Here is a 17532-nt window from a genome sequence, read left to right on the forward strand (position 1 = left end):
GCGTGTAGGGTTGAAAATTGGATGATTTAAAAGCAACGTGATAAGCTATTTGCATCTCTCAATGCAAGGCTGGCTGCAAATACTTAATTTAGGTTCCAATCCTTTGCCCATATATTTGGGGGTAAAACACAGCCCATAAGTGTGAATTGCTGCCTTCTGCAGATGCATTTCTTGAGCAGTGTACACACCCTGTGCCTTCATATTGCTGGTATACTGTTCCTTTGGTGTTTGGTGGGTGCTTTTTGCTGGAACAGTTATAAGGTGCCTGACATTTTGCAGCGCATCTTGAATCAGCTCTGGACTCATGCGGAAACTGAGGGTGCCTTCTCTAAAAACCTCCTTTGTGGGAGGGTCTTATCACATTATTTGGCTACACCTCTGTAGCCACTCCACACACACATCTGTGGAGGTTAACCTGAGCCATTTGATGTTCTGGACTACCTCAAAGATAATCAGGTTGTGTTTTCGTACTAATTTTCCACGATATAAGTACAGTGATATTTTAATATTTGAAGAGTCTCTTAGGTTTCACTAATGTTTTGCTCTTGAAAAAGGTGGCCAGAAACAGCCTCCATTAAGTTTTTGCCCTCTTTAAAAGGACAGGTGAAAACAGTCCCGTTTAACTCTTTCTCCTCTGTCTGTGAACACAATTGGAAATTTTGGCTGGCATCTGCCATAGCACTTTTTAAATTGTTATTTTAAGTAACCCCTCCAGTTATTGAAACCCTGAAGCTTTTTATTATTATTATTATTTTATTTTTAAATCCTGAAGCTTTGACCAACTTAGCTTTGCAATCACAATGCACTTTTTCCTCCAAGAACCACACCATCTGACTGCTTATATGGTGACAGTTTGACAGACTGGAGGTACTTTGCTAGCTGTTTATGTTGCCCTTTAAGAAACCACAATGTCTCCAGTGGAATTAACTGGCATTACAGGGAGAAGATAGATTAGAAGTCTGAAGTGCCTCCCCTACCTTTTGTGCTCCTCATTCAATAAGTCAAACAGTGGACTGTTGCCTGCATGCCTAGTGCAAGGAGACTCTGAGCATATAATACCACAAGCATGTTGCAATAAAAGGTGCGCTGCAATCAGTAATTAGCTGTGCCAGAACAAGCAACACCTGAGCATACTCAGAGTGCCCTGCCAAAAGAAAAGATGTCTCTAGTCACTAAGTTGCCTGCAGGGTACAAGGGAAGGAAACCCCTGGATACAACACAGAGGGTTGTACGTAATATTAGTCATGTTCAGAGTAAACCCACTGAAATTAATAGATGTGGCAAACTCAGGGCCACATTAATTACAGTGGATCTACTCTGAATAGATGTTAATTGGCCACAACCCAGAGTGCTTCCTTCCCCCAGTTTATATAAAATTGGGAGGCTGAAGCATGGACACAGCCTATGCCTCACTTACTTCTTCCTCATATTAGTAATTCACATATTACAATGGCAACTTCATTAACCCCAAGGCAATGTATCTATCCAGCTGTAGTAGTCAACAAAGCTATCCAGCTGTAGTAGTCAACAACGCAGAGGGTCACACTGTCACCCTTCCTTTGCAGTATCCTTGAGGCCCATGCAACATTAGTGGCTTAAAGTACAATGAGGTCATTCACTCCAGCTGCTTTTCAAGTCACATTTACACATTGCTATACAGTGGTACCTCAGGTTACATACCCTTCAGGTTACATACGCTTCAGGTTACAGACTCCGCTAACCCAGAAATAGTGCTTCAGGTTGAGAACTTTGTTTCAGGATAAGAACAGAAATCGTGCTCTGGCGGCGCGGCAGCAGCAGCAGGAGGCTCCATTAGCTAAAGTGGTGCTTCAGGTTAAGAACAGTTTCAGGTTAAGTATGGACCTCCGGAAAGAATTAAGTACTTAACCCGAGGTACCACTGTACACACCAGAGAAGGGGTAGGGATATCTTCAGCCAATACACATTACCTATTTGGTTTCCCTCATAGTCATGAAGCTGCCATCTGTGCATGTGCTGTCATCCACACTGACTGTCTCAAGTGTATGTGGCTTATGTTTTCCTTTCAGCTGGAAGCTGTTTTGGGAGGAAATGCACCACACAGCAGCATTTCTCAAGAAACAACAGCATAGATATGGACTGTGGCTAGCGTCATGTGCACACAGCTTCGGACTCCAGCAGTGGGATTGCACCGGAGCCGGAATAAACAGTAATGCATACACAGCCTTAGCCTTTCCTCTTATGTTTTCTGCATCAATGTCAGAACGCTTTATATGTCCACCATTTCATGTGCAGGAAGAGTTCAAATGAGTTCGCCAACTCCTCTTGTCATTTGTTAAACAGGAGGGCTGCTGCTTCAAACGTATCATTTTTCTAAAAATAAATTTTGCCCTCAGCTAACTCCACTATGAGCAGCAATTGCTGTGTGTGTTTGGATAGCAGAGAGGGCACTCATAATAATGGTGAGGGATCTTTCAGCTCGTGACATGGATGTCATGACTGGACCAGGGCTGCACCTTAAGTGATAATTGTAAATGGCAGTGACTACAGAAAAAAGGAAATAAAAGGAAATGACCTTGGTGGCGTTCTTGCTTTTGTTTTGCTTTGTTTTCTTCCAGCAAGAGTGATAATACAGCACGCCTCGCTTCTTCTTTAAATGGAGCGTCGTAGCCTAAAATACATTCTCGGTCATATGAATATGCAATGTAAATGTTTTAAGCAGTTGTTGAGCATTGGCACAGAGCTGGTCACTGGGAAAAGACCAGCTTGAAGTGAAGGGGGTTGGAAAACATGGCAAGTGCATCAGAAATTATACAACAGGAGGGGAAAGTGTCCACTGATTTTGTTTGGGGTGCTGGGAGCATCATAAATGAGCACACTTTCCTTTCCTTCAGCCATGCCATTTAGAGGAACAACTACTTTGGCTTTGAGTTCATGACCCTCCTGAACCAACAAACAGACTGATGAGCAGATGGCTATGCTGAAAAGCACCCTACTTTCTGCATGGGCTGAGCTCACCGCTGGGATAACTCAGGCAGACTGGGGAGAAGGCTCAAAAGGCTGTTCTACAGATGCTTCCAAGGGCTGCGCCTTTCCCTGTTCTTTCAGTATGCAAAGTGGCTTTTGTAAAGCTCTCTCTCACTTCCCATTATTCAGTTCCAGAGCTGTCCCTACTGTTAAGCAGAGTGAGACTGCTGTCCCAGGTGCTGGCAGGTGGGGACAGGACCAACTGCTGTTCCTCATGAGTTGTTTCCCTCTGCTGGAGAACATATTTGTGTGTGGACATGCAGCCTACCCAGTCCACCTTAAAAAAGCCTGGAGCCCTCAGATGTTGAAAATAATAGTCCGATCGTATTTTGGGATCACCTAGCTTTAGGCAAAAACAAACTGAGGGAAAGGTTATCTGAAGTAAAAAGTGGGGCTGATGTGAGGCGGTTGTGACCATTTAAATTATCTCAAAGGGCCTTAAATTTTTCAAAGGGCCATCCAAAAATCTAGGTATCTGGAAGGAAATTTGACAACTTGAGGAAAATTTGGCATTCTTTCCCTTTCATAGTGTCTTTCTCAAACTGCATTTACAGATCATAATTCATGCCATGTTGGATGGCATATGCAGACAGGCTCCTGTCACCCAACAGATTTGTGTCTGCAATTTGAATTGGAAGGGAAATGTCATTATGTACTGAAATGTCTGCTATACGATGGGCCAAGAGAAAAAAAATGCTTGAGAAAGATTTTGTCTAGGTTAACAACTTATTCTGATAGAGAAATCCTCTGTTTTTTATCAGAAGATTTTCATCCTTTTGTAGCTGATGAAATAGTACTGTATGCTTCAGTTACATGGAAACTCCAAGTGAACAAAATGGAAAGAACCAGGGCAGGTCATGTAGGGGACTCCTCAGCAGATAACAGATCTTTTTAATTAAGTTTAAATGGAGATTATATTGGGCTGGTTAAAATAACAATAGTTATATTTTTTCCCCTCTATAGTCATTTATGTAATGTAAATTTTATCTTTATTTTTTTATCTGGAAGTTGTCAAGGCCAAGGGCTACTGCAGCAAAGTTGACTGCAGACAACAGTTGGTTCTGCAAGTGGAAAAGAGAGGCACTTTTCTATGTCTGAGGCAATGAAATGTTGGACTGCTAGGTGTTTAGCTGAATGAGGTGGTAGAATCCTGAAGTGGTAGAATGAAACATATCACTTCAGGAAGATCAGGCTGCAGGTGCCATTTCTGTCAAAAGTAAAGTTAGTTTAATGGCTGCCATTGGGGTGTGGCATAACACAAAATGGCTGCCATGAAGGCATGTCAGAAAGGCTAAGCCAGTATAAACAGAAGTTGAGCAAGAAAACCAAACAGTCTCTCATGCATTGTGGTTTTTTGAGGGGATATTTGGTGAGTCCTTTTGCAGGTGCCATAGGAGGCAATAGACACAGCGGTTCTCAACCTGTGGGTCCCCAGATGTTGTTGAACTACAACTCCCATCATCCCTGAGCTCTGGCCTTGCTAGCTAGGGGTGATGGGAGTTGTAGTTCAACATCTGGGGACCCACAGGTTGAGAAAGGCTGCACTAGAGGGAACAAGAGCACCCACGGGCACTGTGTTGACAACCCCTGAAGACATTTTACACACATATATGCATACATATATTCATCTGAGACTTTTATTTTCATCTGAAGCTTCAGACTGCAATATCCTTTTTGATAGAAAGATTTGTTTTTAACAGCTGTGTGACATAAATCAAATAGGTGCAGATTTTTCTGGCATGAAAATGTCATGATGGGAAATTTGCACTGTTGCTATGCATTTCATGAAACTGTTGAAGGTGTTGTGTGTCAGTCAGGAAATAAATACACCCATGATACATCTGGTGTAAGAAATCTGATGGAACAGAAGTGTACTAAACAGCAGTGTTAAAACTTAGAATAAAAACAGTGGCAATCAACACAACCACAGTTGGTGGCACAAAGGAGTGAAAAAAAGATGTTACTGAGAGTTGCTCCTTAGCTCAGCAACTCCCTTTTTAGGGGTCCACCAAAATTTATATGCAGATCCTTAAAATGAATCACAATGCTAACTTTTCAGCAGGCATTAATGGCTAGAAATAGGAATGTGGTCTTAATGCATGTAGCTTTAGTGTATATTGCCTGTCCTGAGCCTTAAAAAAGGGATCTTCAGGTACAGAAATCAATGGTTGGCTTACTTTTTGAGTTTCATTGAGGTAGAGATCACAAGGCTTAGAGACATGTATTATTTGTAGACCATTTGAGCTAGGCATGAACTCACCTGAACCTTACTGCATTTCCTAAAATGGAACTGCACATTCAGAATCTACATGTTTGCTAAGAGCAGAATGTCTATTAATGTGCTCATTTGGCAAAGCTGTAAGTATAGGACCACAGGAACAGCTGACACATAATCTTCCTGAAAATATGCAAATGCATACTTTGTATCAAGCGGGGAAGCAAGCTGAAAGCCTGAAGCCTAGGTTAAACCACATTCTGGTTCTCCATGAGCCCTTTTCAGGTGTCGGCCTAAAGATGTGTCAATGGAGGAGCAGGACTGTACATTCTAGCCCTGCCTCCAGTATCTCTTCCCCTGCCAGGTGTAGCCTCAGAACTTTGCCCATTGGGTAGAAGGACTGAACATTCTTTGCATGTTCTACTGAATGCATTTAGAAGACTCCCCGTGACTGGGAATGCCAACCGGACTTAGATTTCTCCATATTTTCATACTCATTGCAGAGAGCTTGGGAGTGGAACTGGTAGGGCTGGTGGATAAAGAGGGGTATGTGAGTCTGTGTATAAACTAGCCTCTTTACAAAGGTAAACATTTGCTTTGGTTGCTCCACCCACTTTTGCTTCTGGTCCCACCCACCACTGTCAGGTGGTTCATTAAGGAATGTGGTCTTAAGGCTGAAGAGGGTACTCCACCTCTGTTCTACAGAATATTGTAACATTGATGATTGTGCACAAATGCTTACTATAAAATAAACATCCAAATTAGTTGTTATTATCTGTGAGAAATAGTAGGCACATCCCTCTGAATCATTCCTGGATCATAAAATCCCTTTTAAATTGATGGGACTTTAAAACAGACAACTGTGTCTGAGTGCAAACAAGGTAGCAGGTCCCTACAAGGATCAAATTCATTCGTACCAGGAATATTGTGTAAGGAACATTTTAATAGATTCATGTGCTCCCATTCCTAGATAATTATCTTCCAAAGTGAGTGACACAAAGAATGATTACTTTCTTTTCACCCTAAACCATAATGACCATCTATGCCAGCCCATGCCCAAAGCACCAGATAATTGGGAAATTAAATACAATTAGCAAACATACTTGAAAGAAAGAAATGCAGTGTGGAAATTGAAATGAACTTGAGGCTAGGATTAAAGGTGACCTAGAGAAATCTATTGCTCTCGTACATTTTCTCTCCCCCCCCCTATGATTTATTCTCACTGTTGGCCCATTATCTCAGCTAAAGTATTTTGGCAGGGCTCCATCCAAGCCGAACAAACAAAATGGCAGCAAAGGGTTTTCTTTTCTGTGTCTATAATATTAGTGTGTCTCTAATGTCACCATAACTTTTTACTAGCAAAGCACATCAGAACTTTAAAAGTAAGAGACTATATTCATTATTTTTAAAGTTCTGAAGTATGCAGCTTGCATACAACCTGCATTCTCACATGCAACTCTGATATTCCCTTTAGGATCTTTTTCACACTGAGGCTTGAATGCACTCCAAAATATGGCATCCCTGGGGTTAACAATGACAAGATAGATCAAAGTATTGTTCTGTATATAAAAAGAAGTATTAGTTTATTAATTAAAGATGCTGAAACAAAGACAACTGGCACACCAACATGTGACTTCAGAGATTCTCCTAAATAAGCCTAGCCACTTATTACCCAAAGATATAGCCAGAACGAACACATGACATAATCAGAAATCCTGCATGTTAAAAGCATTTTGTAGGCTGCACCCTTCCTTGCCAGATGTCAAATGCAATGGGTATATAGGGGGTGGAGAGCAGATGGAATTAGTGCAACGTATTGCTGACCTATATATTGGGTGCTAAGTTGGTCATTCTAATGTAAAAAGGAGCAGTGAAAGAAAATGTTGGCACACAAAATAGACTTGGAGGAATCACTGCAATGGCACTCAGTTAAATAGTAACAGTAATGGAGGAGATCATATTAAGGCAATGGTATTAATATGATGGCATTACCTTGTAGGTGGCAGTGAAGGTAGAAGACATCTAGCCCTCCACAGGTCATCCTTTCCCAAAATTTATAATATTGATAACACCACAGGTTGAGCAGATTGTCTCCTTCAACTTAAACAGTGACTGTTTTTAGAATGAGGTACGGAGAACAGCATGCAGCACTTGTAAAAATCAATCACTGCATTCAATGGGATGCACAGTTCTTGGGAATATCTCCACTACTGGTAGCATCCCTTGTGCAATGCATTGTGCATCATGTCATTTCCTAGTGTAAGGGAGTGGCAAAGTGATTACTCAAATTATTTAATCTTTCCAGTTCTCTGATGTGGTTCTGTTTCTTTCAAGCTTTAGAGTCTTGGGGAAAATATATTACCTTTGCCTAAGATAGCCGCTGATGAAAAGAGCCCACAGGGTAATTATATAGTTTAGCTTCTTGGTGACATGGGGCTTAGCTTTATTCTGAATACAGTAAAGGCTATCCGGTCAATTGTTACATTCCTAAGAGGGACAATGGCGTTCTCATGTGGTTTCCTTATATTGTGCCCTCTAAGCCTATGAAAGGCTATATCATAGAGACACCAGCCTTTTAGGGGTTTGTGGCCACATTTGGAATTTTGAGAGTATAATAGGCACTACCCTCTCCTTTTCTGACACTCTTTCCCCCACTCCTCCCAACAGTGAGAAAGAGAGAAAGCGCATGAGCACACATGCACACTCACATTCTTTGCTATTCCATGGCAGACAATCTACTAGAATTAAAATGCGTCGTCTTGAATCTGCATGATTTTATACAGGGTCAATCCCCCAAACCCCATCAAATTAAAGTTTACAGTGTTGGGAGGGCACAGTAGAACAATAGATGTGCTACTTGCCAGTACCACAACAGATCTTCATGGATCTTCACATTTTTCACATAGGATGACAAACAAAACAACAAATCACAGAATGCATCACTGACCTATGCTCTGATATCGATCATTTTGAGGGGATCCCTTGTAATAATAATAATAATAATAATAATAATAATAATAATTAGAGAATTAGAGAATTCAGAGAATAGCAACATGTGCCAACATGTTTTTGCACTATAGCACTGTGGAAAGCACAAAATCAGTGATTGTTTGGGTTTAACCAATGGAGACAGGTGTGATCTGTCATTTGATAGTGATGGTGGTAATGAAAAAGCTATGCAATTTGAAGCGGATCTGCTTTATCGGTTCTATCTTATGCTTATGTACTTTCTCTTTTTCTCTCTTTGGTGCTCTCTCCCTCTCTCCCCCTTGCTTCTCCCCTTTGGTCACTTCATTTCCTTCTCCCTGAGGCTCCTAGATTGCAGTCACTCCATCTCCTGCTCTGACTCTTGAATAGCTCAAAAAATTCTTAACTGCATCAATTATTTCTAAATTAACTTTGCATCTCTGCATAGAAGTTAGCATATGCATATACTGTGGTTGTCTTTGCCCTCTTTTGTCACCTGTTCTGTTGAATAATTTCTTCTTCCCTGGTGAGGCACAAGTGTCCTCTTACCTTGAGGGCTCCACTGTGGGAGACCTTGGAAGACCTGAGCCTTCCTGGCTTCATTGCAGTCACAGATAACTAGAGAAGGGCAGGCACCTTTAAGGGGAGCATCATCTTGCAGCACATATGGTGCTGATAGTTAGGGTGTGCCTGGTGCTTCTGCTATGAAAGGGTTCTATCTCAGCTTCTTCCTTGCTGGAACAACTTCACAGCTCTGTATTTCCTCAAAGCCTTGACCTGTATCTAGCCTGAATTCTGCCTTCTCTTGTGCCCAGCCTGAACTTCACCTTGATGTAAACCCTGGCTGAGCATTAACACACCACAAAGCAGGAAAATGAACCTCCTTCAGAATGGATCATCACACATAATAGGGGTTTTAACCATTCATCATTTCAGGCATATTGTAAACAAATATTGAAAGAATGCAGTGATTTAGAACGCAATAGAGTAGTCTGTGAGTTATCCTCTTCTGTATTATTAAAAGGGTGGCAATTATTATTGCTGATGGTAATGAAACAAGGGAAATAAAGCATCAGCATATACAGAAATCCAGGAACTGAACAAGAGACCTTTTGCCGAAGGTTCACACAGAGCATCCCAGATGACCTTGTTCCTTGTTTTTCCCTCTATTTTAATATAGCATTTTACTTTTACTTTGAAATAAAGTATAAATTTTAATATAGCATTTTACTTTGAAATAAAGCCAAAACTACATGTAAGGGGGAGAGTTTTGCATAACTGTACTACAAGATTACTAAGTGAAAGAAAAATGGAAAAATCAGACTGTTACATGTTGCATGCCGCTCAATTTCTGATCAGCAAAAGACTTCATGGGTTCCAGCACTTACCTTGGGTTTAGTTTCCTTGCAAGACCATGGGAGACTGTGACATCTTTATGAGACAATGTTTTATTTACACCTCTATGCAACCTGAGCATAAGATGGAAGGGCCAACAGCATTAATACTCCAACAGATTTTGCTTCAAAGCCATAGTTTTGGATTCAGCACACAGAACAAGCCATGCCTCTCAGTCTCCTGTAAGGATCAGATGGAGTTAGTTTGTTATCATGATCTAGATCTTGCCATTCCTTTCTTTACATCTGATATCCATAATAATTAAAACTGGTCATCACATACCTATGTAATTATTACTATTCCAGTGCTTCAGAGAACCCCTTTGAGTAGGCGTCATCCAAAAATATTTTGCCCAATGGATAAATCAATGTTAATTTAAACACTGCAGTTGTTAACCTAGTGATGCTAGTGATACAGGGGTTATTTAGAAAACCCTAAAATTTCTACTTGAATCTTTTCACCATTTCCCATGTCGGAATGAGCAACATTCAAGTTATGTATTGTCAGCAGCCCGCATCTGGCTTCAACATATATCCTAAAAAAAGGTTCCCTAATTAGTCACCGGGGTTTTTTTTGCTTCAGGACAGGTAAGTAATTGCAACACAATAACTTCTATCTTCCCGTTTTAATAATAAATGAATAAACTTGGATGAAAATTATAATTACATTAGCATTCCCATAAGTGATATCTCTCCACCTCAAACATTGAAAATGATTAAGGACTAGATCATATTGTCTGGCTTCTCTTCTCAGTTACATTATTAGCATCCTGTCCTTAACAGTAGTTTTGTTTCAGCCACAATCTACTCTTTGGGTTAGCATGGACACATTATAATCTATCTTAAGTGAAAAGCAAAGCATATCTATATCTCTCTATTTGTAAATCTGCATACATGAAGCAAGTACATCAAATTAAATTGAGGGCAAAAATCATCATTACAGTTTACCTGTTATATACAAAGCATATCATAACCTCATTAACACCTCTTGGCTACTTTGGAAGAGCAATGAATGACCAAATTCAAGTACAGAGAATTCTTCCAACTAGAAAGCTTTGCTAAGGTTGTTGACATTTTCCCCATACTTTACATAAATAAATGACTTTCACGTCTAATATTTCCTAAATTTGCATTGCAGCAATTCACAAAAATTGTCCACCTCTCAACAAATTTTGTGTTGTAAAGCACACCATTCCTCTTTAAATTGTCTTGCTTTAAAGGACAAGCGGGCGCTGTTTCTTGAGTCCTATGGACCACACAGCCATGCCGCAGGGATAGCACCAGGAGGGAGGCCACATAATGAAGGGGTATCCATCTTCATGCCTTTTAAGAGTCTCTAGTGGTCCTGCAAAAAGGGCAGAGCACAGGAGAGTTGGACTAGAAACAGATGCCCAAAAGAACACAGTCCCCCTTCGTGCCTAACTAACAGCTACCTGTGGCACTGAACCACCAGCCTTCACTGCTGCCTTGTGGGCTCCTTGTTGGGTCCAAGGCAGCCCAGTTCTCCATTCCTCCCCACTTTGAGAAAATGCCTCCTCTCATCCATGCCAGCTCAGGACAAGATGAATAGACAGCTTTGCGTATTATTACAGAAGAAAGCTTCTAATGCCGTTTCCATCTCGCTGCCTAAATGTAGCACTCTAATCAGCTAATGGGGACAGGCGCACAATCATTTAATTATCATTAAGAATTAATATCTGCTCATAGATGTAGACTGTCAGTTCCCAGGGCTTTGTATAAATCTGTGGTGCAACAGCATCTGAAATACTCTGGACAGTTCTGGTTGGCCCATTTCAAAAAGTATGCTGCAGAGTTGTGCAGAAAAGAGCAAAGGAAATCTTGCCCATGAGTATAGCTTAGAGTGCTCTGGCTTTGTGAGTTTAGAAAAATAAGGATTTACAGGGTGGGAGAGTGAAGGGGTTTGCACAATTATGCATGATGTATGAAGAAAGGAGAGGAAGAGCCTTTTTGTTTGGCTCTCATCTCATAATACTAAAGCCAATGAAATTGATGATCACTAGCTTTGGGACAAACTAAAGAAAGTGCATCTGTACACAATCTAGAGATAACTTGTGGAATTCACTGCCACAAGATATACTGATGGGCACTACACAGCTTTAAAGGATGGGTTTAAAGAGGGATTAGACAAATTATTGGAGGGGGTTGTCTGTCATCTGCTCTTAGCCGTAATATACAGTGGTACCTCGGGTTACAAACATCTCGGGTTACAAACACTTCAGGCTACAGACTCCGCTAACCCAGAAGTAGTACCTCGGGTTAAGAACTTTACCTCAGGATGAGAACAGAAATCGTGCGGTGGCGGCACGGCAGCAGCGGGAGACCCCACTAGCCAAAGTGGCACCTCAGGTTAAAAACAGTTTCAGGTTAAAAACGGACCTCTGGAACAAATTAAGTTTGTAACCAGAGGTACCACTGTATATAAGAAGAACCTCTGTGAAGTGACTCTCTGGGTGGCACAGAACTGCTACAATAGCTTCCCAGCAGATCAGCAGATGAGTCATTGTTGCTAACTAGGAGAGGGAGAGAGAGAGAGAGAGAGAGAGAGAGAGAGAGAGAGAGAGATGCAAAAGGGTTACTTCTATACATCTGTAGAAGGGTTACTTTGGTTACTTCTATAGTCTGCAGTTCCTCAATTTGTCAAAGTACAGTACTTTATCTAATTGTCTTTCCCATGGAGTGAGTTTCACCAGCAATTCTTCCAGGGCTGGCAATCCCTTCTGCCTTTTGGCATGGATGCCCCACCCCTGCCTCCTCATCCTCTGGTGAACGCTGTGGCTGATGTGGGCACACATATCCCACAGCTGCCGGGGGGAGAGTACCCACAGCGTGGGAAAGTTTATCCACAGCGCAGGCATAGCAAGGGTGTAACATGTCTGAGTAGATGTGGTGGAGAGGAATGCACTCCTTGGGCCCATATCTGCTGCCTGAGGTGCCCTCCTCATCTCGCCTCATGGGCAGGCCAGCCTTGGACTATCTTAACTGTTTAGATAGTCTGTTGGAGCCCCTGCCTTCAAAATTTTACAAAGGAAGCTATTGAATAACATCAAATAACAGAAGAAGAAAGAGTGGCCAAAAACCAAGCATCTATTCCCTCCCCCGCAATTACTATATTCTCATGTCTGATATATTGCACACTTGCAGAACTTGTGAACTATATAGCAAGTGTAGCCCACAGGTCATGGATGCCTATCCACCGGGGCCTCAATGAAGCCCCTGTTTTGCTAGCTGCAAAATGCCCGTGCACACTCACAGGTTGTCAAACACTTGGCAGACCACAATTAATGGCTGGTAAGCTATTTTTGGATTGGAGAGTCACACACTTTGCAGGACTGTTATAATGCTTTTCCATTGATTTAGTATATTTTCTTTGTGGAATTTAATTTTGTTAGCTATCTTGAGAATGCTAATGCAAAGGCAGGATTTTGAAAACATGAATAAATCAGGTGGCTTGCTCTGTTCCTATATAATTCTACACCATCAAACAAGCATTCCACATTTGCGAAGGGATGAGAGATGCTATTTGCCAGATTGGTAATAGTTTACCCAAAACATCTGAAACCATTACTGGTTCTAATGTAGAAGTGTAGGGACACTGGTCTCCTGTTTGATTTAATGACCAAACTCAGTTAATTTTTTCAATGAATAACTTTAGAAAAACCTCTAAGCAAACACTTCATAATATATAAGGAAGGCTGACACCTCTCCTCATCTCAGAAAGATGGATACTGGCAGATGATGCAGAGAAGGCTAAATAACTTGGTGCTTCTTTGGCACTATTATTTACAAGATAATATTTCAAATGCAGAAATTGCATTTGAAAATTCATGATACTGGAATGTTTCCAGGAAAATGGATAATAGCAAATATGGTGTTGTAGCAGAAATGGAGTGTGTGTGTATAAGTACAACCCAGTCCATTGCTCTGACAAGAGTAAAACCTAATAAAAAGTGCTTGTTGTTTATTTAAAAGTTTGTTTAAAAGAGTTTTACAAAAGACTCCTCCCATAATTTGGAGGCATGCTACTTTAAACTTCCTTTCTCCATGATTCTTCCCCCCATCCTCACTTTCCACTCAATGACATGCTAAATTCTGCATCTTACATATTAAATCATTTTAGGACAGTTTGATGTTGTTTGGTTTTCTGTGCTTTAGGATTCCACTTCACTCTCAACTCACAGCACATCAGAAGGGAAAAAATACTGGGACATCCAAGGAAATACTAGATCTCAGGATCCTGATCCAATATGACCCGTGTTTCTCAGCTAGATCCCTCTACTATTAGCTACAGTAGGAAGTGAAAGCTGCCTCTCCTAGGGATCACACAACTTGCTGATCTTTAGTACCGCCTCCCCCCCAAAACAGCATACTTCTATAGCATGAACCTTACAGGTGATTTCAGAGAAGAGTCCAGGCCAAAATGGTTGCTGAATAGTGGAACAGCTTGATTGCACAAAGAACAGTCTAAACCGCAGCATGACTCGCACAGTGCCACCTATAGCTGAAGTAGCAGCATAATGGTTAACTCTACATCATGGAACTCAAGCAACCTACTGGCATGAGGGAGACTACAAGAACCCTTGAGATTGGCAAGTGCACACACTCTTGACCCCCAGCAGCCAAGTTTTATGAAATTTTATTAAGAAGGAAGGTAAGAAGGCAAGTGCACAAAGCAGGTTTAAAATGACAGGAGTGCTGTAGATCTATCTATGCTGGCCTTGAAAGTTAAAAACAGGTTCTCAGTCTACTGATGAGTAACAGAATGTAGATGGTTAGCTCTTGAGGGATGATGAACCAAGATGGCAGGGTGGTGGTGGCACAGACCACTTGGGTTGACAACTGCTATTTAGTGACCAACTGGAACCCACACCTGGCTGGGACTTGGGAAAGATGCTAGATACCATCTGGGGTAGAGGAAAGTGCTGGTGAAAATTGTCACCCAGATCTTTCCATCTCTCTGCTAATCTATAACTTGTGGACTTGGAGACATTGCAGATATTACATGCTTGGCTTGCTCAGTCTTAATGGAGGGAAGGACTTGCCTTGCTTAGGATTAATGGAGAGCAGAAGACCAGTGCTTTTTCATCTGATGATAAGCATTAACTTTATAACGGTCCATATGGCAGCACTTTGAGCACCATACAGTTATGCTTGCCCCACTTCTCTGAGACATGAGAAGTTCCAGGAACTCTGCTTTTACCTAGCCAACTTTTCAAAGGTCACCGGAAATTGTTGATATTTCCCATATTTGGCTTTATTTTCAAATATACAGACTGAACATAGGGAAAGGCACAGCTTAAATGTCCACTGCTCCCACATCAATATCCTGGGACAGACAGCAAGCACCCCAAAATTCTGTCCAGTCTCTGACTCAAACTGCAGTCTTTCCAGGCAGACAGGCTCAGGTTATAAAGGCCCCAGTTGAGCGAATTGAAGAGAAAGTCATGTCCTCTTTCAGGAATGTCCTAACAATTAGTTCCTATGGAGATGCGTCTCCTGCAATTTGTGTAAAAAGCATACTACTAGGCCATTTTACCAGGTTTCCAGCAGTAGTATTTCTGAGTGGATCCATTAGCCAAGTCCAGTACAAACCTGCAGTACACAAGAGCCTTATTAGGACAGTGTATGGACAGTGATTATAAAGCAAAGGAAGGGAGGTCAAAGAGATGGATAAATTGGCAAGAGGCAAGAGGCTCAGGTATGCAATAATTCTTTAAATGTGTGTACACAGAATATCTGAAGCTTCTTAACCTCCACACTGAATATCAAGGGAAATCAACAAATGGCAGCAACCTTTCTGGTGTTTAACCAAATTGAATGAAATATGCAGGCACATACAGTAGATTGAAACCTATCAAGTTTCAGACAAATAGATGCAGAGGTTTTTAATGTAAGCAAGCTTTACATTTTGAGGTGTTTTGTTTTTTTAAGGCTTGCCTATAACCTTTTGAATTTTTCAGCAGAATTCGAAGAAATTTGGAGTGGGGGTGGAAGAAGGGGTTAGATATTTATTCCTGCTCAGTTGATTCTAGCCAACCATTTCCTTCTACATTGCATTACCGAAAACAGAAGGGGAAAGGAGTGTCCAGGTAAAATGATCCCTTGGTTGGAAGCAGAGCTGTCAACTATAAAATAATACCTTTCTCCCTCCTACTTCCTTACATAGAGAGCTTGCAGGAAAATCTATCAATTTTCACACATTTGCTGCCTGTGTCTCTGTGCCCTTCCAAATCTCTGAATTGGTCTCAAATGGGCTTCTGAACAGCCCAATTTGGCTTGGATGACTCCTGAATCTTTCTGAGGCAGCTTGCTTCAGTTCTTGGATTCACCTAGACTGAATGCACACCTCTGGCACATATCACACGCAGAGGCCATTGAAAAGAGGCATTATACTATTGGCTCATGTTCAGGTAATTCCTATATCCTCTTTCACCTTCTGCTTCTGTGCCAGCATTTAGCCATTTAGTGATGGCATTTATACCATGCTCTGCAAAGATCAGCTGCAGAGCAGAGCGGATGAGCTGCTCCCTGCAGTCTATGTCCATATGTTCTTCTTGTCTCCTCAATCTCCCCCCACGTTTTTGCATTTGACCCCTTCTTGTTGTAACACTGTAGAATTTAAGAGGAGCTATGGTAGGCCAGTCCAGATGTTCATCTGGTCTAGTAAGTTGTTCATCTGGTCTAGTAAGGAGCAGCAATCAATCATCATCAGCAGCATAGTGTTCAGTTTCCAGCTGAATACTGTTAGGGTAAGAAAACAGCAATGCTACCCACATTCATGTCTAAACATATGGTATTTTGAAATATACCTTCAACTGTATTCAAATGTGTTCTGTCTTTATTTTGTTGTTATTAGCCAATATATCAATTTTAATTTTTTGTGTCATTTCGATTTAGATTTGTTTTAAAAATCTGTGCTCCAAAGCACTTTGCAGTGCCACTCAATTGTCTCATTGCTGTTGTGTGTCTTACCTAGTCCTTAATTAGGATGAGGCAGAACACCAGAACCTGAGTGGAGCAGAGAGTTCAAGAAGTGCCACAGAGGAAACAAAGCAGATACTTTCCTCCCAGATATCATTCACTCTGTGCATCATAGGTGGTTCTTTTCGGCCAATTAGAGCAGTGAGAAACCAGTGTGGATTACAGCTTCCTATATGTATGAGCTGTAGGCATTCAGTGTTCAGAATTACACTTGATTGAAAAAGTATGGCTTAGGTAGCTGCTGACAGTCCAGTATCTGTTGTTGGCACCTGCCTGCCTAATTTCCATATATTTTACGTCCCCCCTTGGGCCTTGCACGTCAAAATACGTTTTGATAGGCTTAAAGGTAAATTTACTTGATGGCACTATTTGTTAGTTTTAACCAATCCCTTGAGATGTCCTGTGCATTCCTGCAAAGCTCTGTATCGCAAACTTCTTCCTGACCCCAGCGTAAGGCTGTTTCTATTTTCAGGTCTCCTTCCTGCGTCTGTTTGGCTGGCTAGAATCAAGTGCTCAGAACAGAGCATCCTTTCTGTATCCCGAACTCCTTTCTTCCTTCCCAGCTAGACAAGAAAACAAATACTGAGAGCAGCACGTGCGCAAGCGTCGGGTGCTGCTGCTGGATCTGCCTTTACGCTCGGCTGCCCAGCTCGGACGCGCGCACCCCGCCGTGTTTGGATGATACCTTTATTTGCAAAGGCAAAGAGGCAGATCCAGCCTAGCCACCCCCCAGCCCCCTCTCCGATCTGAAACGGACATGTCTTTGGCCATCCGCTTTCCTCGCCTCCTCATTCTTGCACGCGCGTTACGTTGTTGCCAACAAAGGCGATGTGGCAAAACCACACACAAATGATCATAGCAGCTAGGAAGGAAAAGCCCGTCTTGCGATGTGTCACACGTCCATGAGGGATGCTTCTGCCGGGCTTTTGCATAACCCTGATTTGCCTGCCT

General features: G+C 41.7%; 1 long non-coding RNA gene across 1 annotated transcript in view; it reads right to left on the minus strand.

Annotated features, from left to right (window-relative positions):
• Positions 1-17532, minus strand: part of LOC309339437 — a 657715-nt gene that overhangs the window by 499688 nt on the left and 140495 nt on the right. The window lies entirely within an intron of this gene.

This window comes from Podarcis erhardii (genome assembly GCF_964252035.2).
Source record: "Podarcis erhardii genome assembly, chromosome: 3".
Lineage (NCBI taxonomy): Eukaryota > Metazoa > Chordata > Lepidosauria > Squamata > Lacertidae > Podarcis > Podarcis erhardii.